Source organism: Galleria mellonella, unplaced genomic scaffold (genome assembly GCF_026898425.1).
Source record: "Galleria mellonella isolate WM207_F2 unplaced genomic scaffold, CSIRO_AGI_GalMel_v1 utg352, whole genome shotgun sequence".
In the NCBI taxonomy this organism is placed as follows: Eukaryota; Metazoa; Arthropoda; class Insecta; order Lepidoptera; family Pyralidae; genus Galleria; species Galleria mellonella.
In genome coordinates, this window is record NW_026442084.1 from 6,981,663 (window position 1) to 6,994,205 (window position 12,543).

The 12,543-nt window shown below is 34.5% G+C and overlaps 1 long non-coding RNA gene across 1 annotated transcript in view; it reads right to left on the reverse strand.

Annotated features, from left to right (window-relative positions):
• LOC128201133 (uncharacterized) overlaps positions 1–10,619 on the reverse strand; it is a 65,947-nt gene extending 55,328 nt beyond the window's left edge. The window contains exon 1 of the long non-coding RNA XR_008253087.1: positions 10,417–10,619. This is a non-coding gene — a long non-coding RNA (uncharacterized LOC128201133). The remainder of the gene's footprint in view (positions 1–10,416) is intronic.
• Positions 10,620–12,543: the final 1,924 nt, after the last annotated feature.

Consider the following 12,543-nt stretch of genomic DNA (forward strand, 5'->3'; position numbering starts at 1 on the left):
ACAATAAAGAATCTATCTATCTATCTCTGGTAAAGGTATATCAAATACCATACACATATACTCATAGTATAGCTGATCCGCGCAACTTCGTCTGCAACGGAAACTCTAAAAGGATTAAATTTCTCCTTTTTTAAAACATTTTTTTATTGTTGCTCCGCTCCTATAGGCCATAGCGTGATGTTACATAATCTATATTCTTCCTCGATAATAACGCAAACACTAAAACAATTTGTCAGTTTGTTTTCTTTTTTCAATTGTTCGTTTACATTCTAACTTAAAAAACCAACTGCGATTGCCAATCCACCTGCCAAGCATGGCAACTATTATTAAATATTGGCTTATTTTAGCTTTCTAATTATTCAGCGGGCTATGGAGAGGGCTATGCTTGGAGTCTCTTTGCGTGATACAATCCGAAACGAGAATATCCGTAAAAGGACCAAAATAACCGACATAGCCCGAAGGATAAACAAGCTTAAGTGGCTGGTCATATAGCTCGAAGAACCGACAGCCGATGGGAAAGAAAGGTTTTTGAAAGGTCGCCGCGTACGGGCAAACGCAGTGTAGGACGTGCCCCCACTAGATGGAGTGACGACCTGATATGCATTGCAGGGAGTCAGTGGATGCAGGTGGTTCAGAACAGTTCTTTATGGCGATCTATGGGGGAGTTTATGTCCAGCAGTGGACGGATAATGGCTGAAATGACGATGATGATTGGTTTATATTTAACAGTGATAGTTATAGGCTGATATGATGATGATGATGATGATTAAAAAATCCCGAATTACAAAAACTACTAATTAATCACACATCATCATTTCATTAGATACAAACGCAAGGGAAGCCGCCAGTTTGTACTAGTTTAATACGATAAACGATTCAATTTCGTCGGCGCACGGACGGAACCCCACGCGTCCAACAGCTGTGCAGAATAAACAGGACACGCGCGCGCTGACTCATGCGCAGGCGCTGGTACAGTCGAATACAAAAATCTAAAGTTGATAAAATATATTTTTTTTATAGGACAGCAAATAATCCATTTTTATGCTACTCGTAGCGTATACCGTTTTTTTTTTTTTGATGGGTGAAAATGGTATGGTAACCCCGCCTGCGCTAACGGGATACACTGGCGGAGCATCAGTGAAGGGTGATAGATGAGAATGAAAACAGGCCAGTTAGCCCATCATGATGAATTCATCAGGAATTAACAATGATAGTTTCCAGGGGGAACCGCGAGGAGGTCGACCTGGTTGGGTATATTGCTGGCAATGGGATTCTCAGTCTCCATTACTAACAATCCCTTTCCCCCCAGCGTATACCGTTTGTTTATATACTATTTTCAGGATTTGTCAACGATTTTTTTTTATTCCACCGTAACTTATTACCTGTGTGTAGCAGCGTCCCTCTTCGTACATCACCAAAGCCTAACTGCGCTTGCCAATCCACTTGCCAAGAATGGCAACTACTGGTAAAACCTTATGATGATGATGATGAAGAAATACAAGCAAGTTGTCGAAGTGACTTTCAAGTGAGTTTCCATAGTGGTGTCCGAGTAAAACGACAAAGGGAGCAAACAAATATGTTTGCCCTCAACTCGTCATAGTACCCGCATTTCACCCGTACCTCTTGGCCGTGACTCATAAAATAAAGGCGAGTTCGGTAAACAAATAAACATGGTAAAAATTCGTTAATTACACACATTGTATATTCATAATTAGCTTACTGTTCAAACTACATAACGTAATATGGAAATTCAAATGACGAACATAATTATGGAATAAACATGGCCGATATTTTGCAGTTCCTTGAAGAGATTTTTTTACAAAAAATAATATTTATTTTATTCGTGTTTCTACTGTGAAGCAATTAGTGTTTGCATGGCTGTGTTTCGGTTTGAAGGGTGGGATATGGCGTGAATTTACAGGGTACAGAGGAATAACACCTGAGTCCTCAGGAATGGCAACGCATGGGGGGTATCATGGGCGAAGCAGTATACTCTGTTATGTCCATGGTACTGCTCATGTCTATAGGCGACGGTTACCACTGTCCATCGGATGGGTCGTCAGCTTGTTTGCCATTCGAAGTTGCATAAAAAAAAAATTAATAAAAAAAAAATTAAACCTATACTAACTGAACAGCTGAATCCGTTGTTGTCTAGACATTGGTACTGTTTACTATTATAAAAGGAAATTTCGACTACAAGTACAATAAACATCCAGATAACAGTATACCCGTTGTATGTAGTTTTTTAAAAAAATTATAGATTAAATCAAAAAAATATCATACCCAAATAAATATTTTCACCAATTAAAAAGGTGCTAATAATTTAGAAATCATGTTGTATAAAAAGACGATGTAGTGACAAAAGTCGAAAAAGAAATTTTACGTTGGTTTGGCCATTTGGATTGAATAGATGAAAGAAGAATTACGAAAGAGATATATCGAGCAAGAATGAATGGAGATATCGGTAGGGGCCGCCCTAGACGGACGTATGTCGACCAAATAGGCGACGTGCTGAAGAAGGGCCAAATTAAAAGTACCCCGTAACCGGCGAGCGTGTATGAAAAGATTGATGAATGTGGAAGAAGCGAAAGAGGTTTGTTTGAATCGAAGCATTTGGCGTTCAGTTGTTTCTGCCTACCCTAATGGGAGACAGGCGTGACAGATATGTGTATGTATTATGTAAAAGTCTGTGTTAACAAAATCAAAGCAATTCTATTTTTTTTAATGCATGATAATGGAATGGTAACCCCGCCTGCGCTATCGGGATACGCTGACGGGGCACCAGTGAGGGATGATAGGTGAGGATGAAGCAGGTCAGTTGGCCCATCGTGACGAATACAACAAGAATTGTTCACGATGGTTTCCAGGGGGAACCACGTGGAGGTCGACCTAATAGGGCATATTGCTAGCAATGGGGCTGTCCAACTCCTTTACTAACAATCCCCAGCATTTCTATTTACCTTCAGTAACATTCTTTAAATTTTTCTGTACCAATAATAATAACAATAATCATCATCATCATCATCATATCAGCTGTTTATCTTTACTCCTGAACATATACCTGCCACGTAAGGAGGGTTTGGTAACAATTGCCACGTTTGGCAAACTTTGGAAATGTTTTAAGAGGGGCGCCGCTATCCATTCCTCAATCATTAAATTCCATTAGTCGCCTTTAACGACACACACGGGAAAGGAAAAGGTGGCTCATTCTATGCCGGGACCACACGGCATATTTATATATTTTTATAATGCATCAATGCTGTGTACAAAATATCATATAATTAAATAATAGCAATCATATATTCGACTTATAATGCAGGCATGCAACATTTATTACATACAATCAAGTATTATTATAATTGTATGTTGTTTTTTAAACTGTTCTTTTTTTAAAAGAAAATAATAAAAAAAAAAAAAAACATAAAAAATGAATTAATGTTACATCTATAGTGTATAAAGTATTTAACTGAATAATAATATTTTTTTAGAAGCTATTTATACAGTGTGTTCTTAAAGTGTTTTTCTACGTAAGGTACGATAAATAAATAAACAAACAATATTACGAACATTAAATAGTCCTTAGTATGCAATGCGTTACAGCATGCAAATAATAGGTTGACCATAATGAATTTTAACCTTCTGACCCCTAATTGAACCCCACGCATATCCAACAGCTGTGAAGAACACGGTGCTGATTCAGTGCGCAAGCGCATCTTGTACAGTCAGCCACACAAGTCTTAGTGTAATTTTGTTATGAATTTTATTTTTACAACGATAATTAGATAGATAGATACTCTTTATTGTTACCTCCAAAAGATTACAATAGTAAACTTATTATAAATGTAAACAATTACAAGAAATAATCACAATGTGAAAATAATAGGCGACCTTATCGCTAAAAGCGATCTCTTCAAGGCAATTATTTATTTATTTATTTTAAAATAATGTTAAATAAAGTTTCCATATCCAATATATTAGATAAGACTCGTAATTTCAAAATGTATTCAGATAAAAATTTCTTCTATCCTTGTCTATTCTATGAAAATACGTAGAGACGGGTAAATAAACTATGCATGCTCCTATTAAAGGTTATTTAACTATTTATCAGATGAAAGTCGACGCTAGTGACACCTATAATTCAACATAATACAAAATAACCAGTATATTATAATAATATATCTTTAGTCACAATAATAAGAAATGAAATAAAAAAATATATAGTTACCATTGTATAGATACAGATTGTATGTATATATTTATTTAATTAATATATTATATGTATATTTATATTATATAAATTTATCAAGTATTGCTTTATTTTTCCTCTGTTTAAAAATGCACCGCCTACGTATTTCTCGGTTTACCCAATGGTTGACTGGTAGAGAACACCGTCCGGTGTTAAGTCCGCCAAATGTACATAGAATTTTACTGTGCATTAAAGTTTAAATAAATAAATAAAAAATAAAATACCATCGAAAATAATTGAATTCCTTCATATAAAGACTCATTGAAAATTATCTCGGTGACTGTACGCCCTCGCCCACAACAGGGCCTCCACGGCGCCTGCTGGTCGCATCTCCGCAATAATTAAACTATGTAGGTCGGTTGGACGCCCACAATGAACCACGTTACTAGGCCTCCCACTCCCTCCGCACAATTCCACAGCAAACAAGAGAAGAGCATACGGGACGGGTCAAATTATAACGGGCATCGCGTGACCTCGGCTCAACGCATTTGTGTTCTTTATTTCAATTCAAAAAGCGAACAGTCGTGATAAATGGATTATTCTAAATTTGAATACTAGAAGCCTCGCCCATATTTGTCAATTTAAAAAAAGTATGTTTTTTTTTTTAAATATGTACCAATTTCCCTATATGTTCACCAAAATGTAATTAATAAATACTGGGGAAAGAAGGAATTGTAATGGGGACAAGCAGTCCCATTACTAGCAATATACCCTGTCAAGTCGACCTCCACGCAATTCCCTCTTCCGTGATTAATACTTAGAAATTTGTCACGAAACTTCTTTTTTTTTAATGGACGATAATGGAATGGTAACCCCGCCTGCGGTATCAGTATACACTGGCGGGACACTAGTGAGAGATGATAGATAAAAATGAAGCAGATCAGTTAGCCCATCGTGACGAATTTAACAAGAAATATTCACGATGGTTTCCAGGGGGAACCACGTGGTGATCGACCTGATAGGGTGTATTGCTAGCAATGGGTTCATTAGACCCCATTACTAACAATCCCTTCCCCCCGCGAAGACTGATTTACCATCCCATTATCATCTCATTAAAAAAAAGAGTAACAAACACTTTCAAATTTGTAATATTACTGATGAGAGAACTTACATAGGCAAATCCACGGGTTTTTTTTTAATGGATGATAATGGAATGGTAACCCCACCCGCGCTATCGGTATACACCGGCGGGGCACCAGTGAAGAATGATAGGTGAGGATGAAGCAGGTCAGTTAGCCCATCGTGACGAATTCAACAAGAATTGTTCACGATGGTTTCCAGGAGGAACCACGTGGAGGTCGACCTAATAAGGCATATTGCTAGCAATGGGGATGTCAAACTCCATTGCTAACAATCCCTTTCCCCCCAAATCCACGGGTTAGCATCTAGCAAATAGTTAACGTAATAATTTAAGATTTTGTTTAAAAAAAACTACTTTAATTGTGACAAAACCAGTAAATTTTAATTAAAAAGCAACCAATTTTGAGATAATTTGAAAGTATTGTATTCTGAAATCTGAAAGTATATCTATTGAAATAAAAAAAAATCCAAATTGTTTCATAAACCACACAGTAACGAGATAACACGAGTTGAAAACCTCCTTTTTTTGAAGTCGGTTCACTCATACAAACCACAAAAACATCCAAATCGTCATACAAATGACACAGTTACGAGGTGGCACGTGTCGAGAGCCTCCTCCTATTTAGAAGTCGGTCAAAAACCACTCAAACAAAACGGGTAAAAATAAATCCACCGCATTGTTATCAGCCAACGACACGGCAGATAGAAAACAGCCGAATACAATCCCATACATATCAAAAGAAACAGAACAATGCCATGAAACCTCAGCGTCAGAGGAGATCACGACAAAATAATGGCGCCGCACTCGAGAGAAATGACAAATGCGTTTCATTTCTGACATTCATCTTGTTTCCCATTAAAAAATTAGACTTCAGATGTCCTAATTGCATTTCTAAGTATTTTATTGCGATACCATTTTATTCGTTGTACTCTTTATTCTTTCTTTATTGTACACAAAATTATTCTTTTTTAAGTTGTATTTTTACAATTTATAGAAATTTTAAAAATTTATTAATATATAAATTTTAAAAAGGTGGTTAAAAAGATTATTGTGAATTTTGTTCATTGTATTTTATGCAAGATCTTTAGTAATATACCAGAGGGAGACTTTGTACAAAAGTCGATTGCTTGAGTACCTCTGTTCCATTCGTGTTTCAACCGTGAAGCAGTTGTGTTTGCATGGCTGTGTTTCGGTTTGAAGGGTGGGATATGGCGTGAATTTACTGTGTACAGAGGAATAACACCTGAGTCCTCAGGAATGGCAACGCATGGGGGGTATCATGGGCGAGACAGTACGAGGTCTGTCCGGAAAGTTCGTATAAAAGTGTTCTGGAATGCGAGAAAGAGGAGTGGGGAGGCCAGGTAAGCGCAGGACCCCTTCCTTATGTCCCTAACAATGCTTCAGTTCTGGTCTGACCGCCGTGCGGTGCGAACTGGCTTGTCACGCCATCTGTGAAGTTACCTCTTAACGAAACCCCGTCGGCATGGAGCCCGCTTCCGTTGAAGAGCAGCGCGTCGTAATCAAGTTTCTCTCGAAACTCGGCAAGAATGGCCGTGAAATTTTTGCCGATCTCAGAACAGTTTATGGGGATGATGCTGTGAAGGAACCAACCGTCCACAAGTGGCTAAAAAGATTCAGAGAGGGCCGAGAAAGCGTTCAAGATGACCCACGTTCAGGACGTCCTTCCACTTCACATTCCGACGAATTCGTCCCTCCAGGCCAGACAGTTGATGGAAAATTCTACGTCGATGTGCTCAGACGCCTCAAAGCTCGTGTGGCACGAGTTCGTATGGCGCGAGAGGGGCGTTGGATTCTTCAAAAACAATGCCCCTACCTCTCTTGTTGTCCGTGAGTTTTTTTCGCGGATTTGGCCCCGTGTGACTTCTTCTTGTTATATATATATATATATATATATATATATATATATATATATATATATATATATATATATATATATATTCCGGACAAACCTATCTGTTATGTGCATGGTACTGCTCATGTCTATAGGCGACGGTTACCACGTTCCATCAAGTGGGCCGTCAGCTTGTTTGCCATTCTAAGTTGTATAAAAAAAAATATTGAGTCGTTTTTTTGCATTGGGTAGGGTTTATATATATATATATATACATATATGTATGTATAACATATATAACAAATGGCAGTCAGAGATTGGCGGCTAGTATGGTAGGTTGTGGAACTTCTGGTAGTAGTAGTGGTTTAATTCTTCGAGTGTAAACCTATGATATATTAAAGTAGGCGTATTTATAGTAACAGATATACTTATTATTACTGTGATAGATTCCAATAATCGTAAATGGTAACATCGGTATGGGATCATCAAATAACGAACCGTATTTATTGTATTATATATATATATATACACTTTATTTTTAATTTGGCCCTTCTTCAGCACGTCGCCTATTTGGTCGACATACGTCCGTCTAGGGCGGCCCCTACCGATATCTCCATTCATTCTTGCTCGACATATCTCTTTCGTAATTCTTCTTTCATCCATCCTCTCCAAATGACTAAACCAACGCAACATTATGTATAATATCTAAAATTATAAGGTCATTAAAAAGTCGACTAACACCATGCACGTCTGTTATTCAAGTAATCGCTATGGTGTTTTAAGAGAAACGCTGCTGGCTTTCCGACGACCACAGAAAAGGAAAGGGGTAACAATTCTATTATCACTTATTTAAAAATCAAGGGTTGACGAACTTAAGCCTCGCCTTTGCCAGTAGTTGCCACACTTGGCAGGCGAATTGACAACCGTACTCAGGCTTTAGAGATGATTTAAGAGGGAAGCTAAGAGGACGCCCATCCTTCGCCCTTCCTTAGTCGACTCTTACGCCACCCACGGGACAAGAGGGTTGCCTATTCTATGCCGGGACCACACGACCAACCAACATACTATGTACGAATACTTGTTAATTTTAAGTACGTTGCTATAAACATCTGTGATGTGTAACTACCAGTTTAATTGACCATCCGGGAGCCTTAATCTTGAACGGCTGTGACGGGAGCGAGCCTGACTGCGCGCCTGGCCCCTTAAAATATAATGTGTACTGCTTCTTGTTGTTTATATATATATATATATATATATATATATATATATATATATATATATATATATATATATATATATATATAAATAAATTAATGAACTCACGGTATTTTTGTCGTTTCTTACAACAATAACATTCTTAATTAATATAACTTTATCAAATGTCGTATCAATTTGTATAAAAATAACTATAAAACTAATATAAATATATATATATATATATATTCTACTTTTATGTTAAAATGTATGTAAAATGTATTTAATGTATAAAAGTAGATAACTTATATATATATAAGTTATCTACTTTTATGTTAATTGAAAACATTGTATGTATACATTTACGCGTGATTCTCATTTTCCTTTTCCGTTTTCCATTATGAAAATATATATTACAATAATCCATTACATTTTCTATCTGTTTAGGTCGTGTTTCCATAAGTTTCCATAGTAGTTTACCTTTCTTTTCGTGAAACATAATCTTAACTTATTCATTTTCAAATTAAATGTTTTATAATAATCCAGGTTATATTTTTTATGTTCATGTGGTTTTTTCTATGATTTTCCTATGTATTTGCTATTTTCTATATTTATGAAAAAAATGTTTAGGAAATGGAACTTTTTTAAAACATCAAGAACGAAGAATACTTAGGTACCTCTGGGTATTCTACGGCTGTATCCCTACATATTCGTTCATCATCTGGTTACTCATATACAGAGTGTTCTAGTTTGAGAACAAGGCAATTAGTGTATTTTACTAAAGTTTTCTATATATTTGTATAAAAAGAATTAATTAATTAAATAGAATAAAATTTTGCACAAACACTATAAAAACCTTTATATAAATTTAAAAATCATAATAAATAATAACTTTTATTCAAATAAACTTAATTATAAGTATTTTTGAATAGTAATAAAGTTTTTTTATAAGTCTACCGTTCAGTTCGAAATGAAATTTCAGCTAAGAAGAACGGGCAAGAAACTCAGCTGTTTTGTCCTTTAAAAAAAGTTGAGTTTACAACAAAAAAATTTTTAAATGGATAAAATGACTGTCACAAACTTCGTATTGATAAAAAGAAAAAAAATATACAGGATTAGATGGAATAGATATTATTATTATGTATCTATCAACTCGAATAAAATAATAAAATAAATATTATTTGGTAATTTGTATGCAATTTGTGTAGTTAAACTTTTGCTTAAAAGGCATATGCTGAGTTTTTTGCCCACTCTTCTCAACCGACATTCATTGCATTTCGATTCGGACGGTAGAATTATAAAAAATGTTTATTCAAATTGCGTAAAATTAAGATTACTTGAATAAAAAAATCTATGCTATTCTTTAATAAAAAAAAATATATAAAAATTTGGAGGTTATCGCAAAAAAAAAATTAAGTATTTTAAGTTGTTATCAAACCACTCATAATTTTATTTTTATAAAAGCATTATCATAATAACTAAAATTTTTAATTAGTATTCAAAAACAGAAACAACCTGAACTAAATATTTCAAAAAACATTTCTAAAAAACCGCAATAATTATGACGTAAGTGTAATTACTAAAAAATATTCTTTTAATACTCATTAAATCATTAAACTGTAATAAGTAACTAATAATTGAAAAAAAAACCATAACTCAAACCACAAATTATAATTATACAATGAAAAAAATACCCCAAGACAATAACAAAATAATAAAATTTCTCAACGCCCGCAACTGTCGTTTCTCATGGCTGTTTTAATATTTTATGATTTATTCCGTTAACCACAACCATACAATGCGTAGTAAATTGCCGATTGCTCAGAAAATAATGCGGTAATAATTTATTGATCTATCCAAATTGTCGAAGCCATCAAGAGCTAACAGGAACACTGATGCAACAAATATCAATTTCAGACAGTCGAAACGTACATCGAGTCCGAAATTCGATAGCAGAAAAAATATATCTGAAGCTATAAAGTTCCCTCTTGGCCTCTACTAAAAGCCAGAAAGCCTTTAATCGATTAAGATCGTAAAACTTACGGGCTCATCTGTTCATTTCCCGCGTCCAGCGGCGTGAACTTAAAAAAAAATAGTGCACAAAACAGAAAAAAAAACACTATACAGTACAGATAATATAAAGACGCGTGCGTTCCAACACGGCTATCGAAAATGTCGAGTCGATAAGCGGCCGACCGCACGGCGCCGCGCGCGTATACCACTGGCCACTGATCCAATTCGAACAGTACGACTACGGAGTGACGTAATAGAACGCCATTTTGCCCTCCGCCCCTCTGCCTCGCGACCTCGCTGTACTTCTGGAAAAATGCACTAGTTTAATCTTAAATTTTCTAAGTTGTACAACGGAATGTGGAAGCTTCGTTAGGTTATTAAGGTGTGACACGTTACAGGAAAGTTCCCTCCGATGGGCGCCCTGTAATGAATTAGTCTGTATCGTATTATATAGGCTTAGCTTTTCTTTGTCTTGCGCAGGAAGAGTTTTTCCATATATTCGTTGTGCTTTACAATTTATAAGGTATATACTTTTTTTTTAATATTAAACACCTTCAACGCGGTGTCTTTTTATTCAATTTATTGATTCCAATAATTCATATCTTTAACGTCGAATGGGCATGAGACTTTAAATGCTCCAGCTTTCAAGACAGTTTGGTAGTTTGTTCAAAATGAAACTTCTTCGTTAAATATAATTGTTTCCGTCTATCCCTACTTGAAATTGAAATTTTAAACCATATAATTATTTATTTAAACTTTATTCCACAATTATATTATTAAGTGTACATATGGCGGATATAACATCTAATGACATTCTCTACCAGTCAACTATGAGGCACACAGAAAATTAAAAGTATTTATATGGTAATTTGCTATTTATAATAGTATTTATATTTATATATTTCAATTTGCTCCATTCCTTTAAATCAATATATTTGATTAAACTTTAAATTCTAAACTATATTCATCATTAAACATTTTATAATCATATCCAAAGTTATACACTTTCATCCTCTTATTTTAATAACTCTTAAACTACCATAATCCATACAGGTTCTGGAATTTTTCATTTGGACAGATCAGTTCATTCATTTCCTATATTTTCTTTACCTTTACTAATGTGATTGGAGATTCTTAGATTATTATATTGATTGATTGGAGTTCAATCAATCAATTAATTAATTGTCTAATCATTTGACAATTAATTTTTAATAGTGGAGTCAAAGCGGTCGCCGTGACCGAAAATGGTCGGGACTCATCATCATTAGAGACTGTAGATCCATTTTAAATTGAAAAAAAAATACCAAATAGTGTAAAATCATACAATTTAATGTGTAAACATATAATAAATAACTGAATATATCTATCATACCAGTTCAAGTTCGAATCTATGAAAAAGTAGCCACAAGTTGAAAGGTCAATTATAATAAATTTAAAATTTCATACTTATTAAAATTTACGAAAAACTCTCTACAAGTAATTCATTCTATCTGTCTATCATCAAGTCCTTTGAGGAGTAAACTTAAAGAAACTAGTGCCAAAGAACTCTATCCTTTTACACATCTCTTGCTTTCTGCACTTCCATAACTCGTATCTCTACAAGTAATACTTAAACTCATTAAATTAATAATTAATAATAATTGACATGTAAGCGAAATTATGTTTATTTTATTTTAATTTGGTTATGATTATTTTTTGTCTTGTTAATTGTATTGTATAATGTTTCATATTTATTTGTAATCAAGTAATGTTTCGATGTTAATATAAACCTGTTCATCATTGCTTGCCCGACTATTGTAATTGTCACAGTTAGCAATAAAATTCTATTCTATTCTATTCTATTCTAATATTTATACTGTGTCTCCACTGTTCAATTCATCATTGTACTATTGTAATTGTCTCCTAACTCATTGCCAAGTAATGTGTTAGTAATGAAACTGATAGTTCTCATTACTAACAATCCCTTCCCTCCAATAATGTGTAGTTTTTATGTTATTTTTTCAATGGTAATAAATTTCCAAATTAAATTAGCTATTCCATAAAACTCATTAATTTTGATTGGGCCAATATAAAAAATTTAAGTTTCCTTGCTTGTTTACCTAAATGTAGATTTCTTAGTTCCTCATCACACAATATGTATATAATTGTGCTTATTTA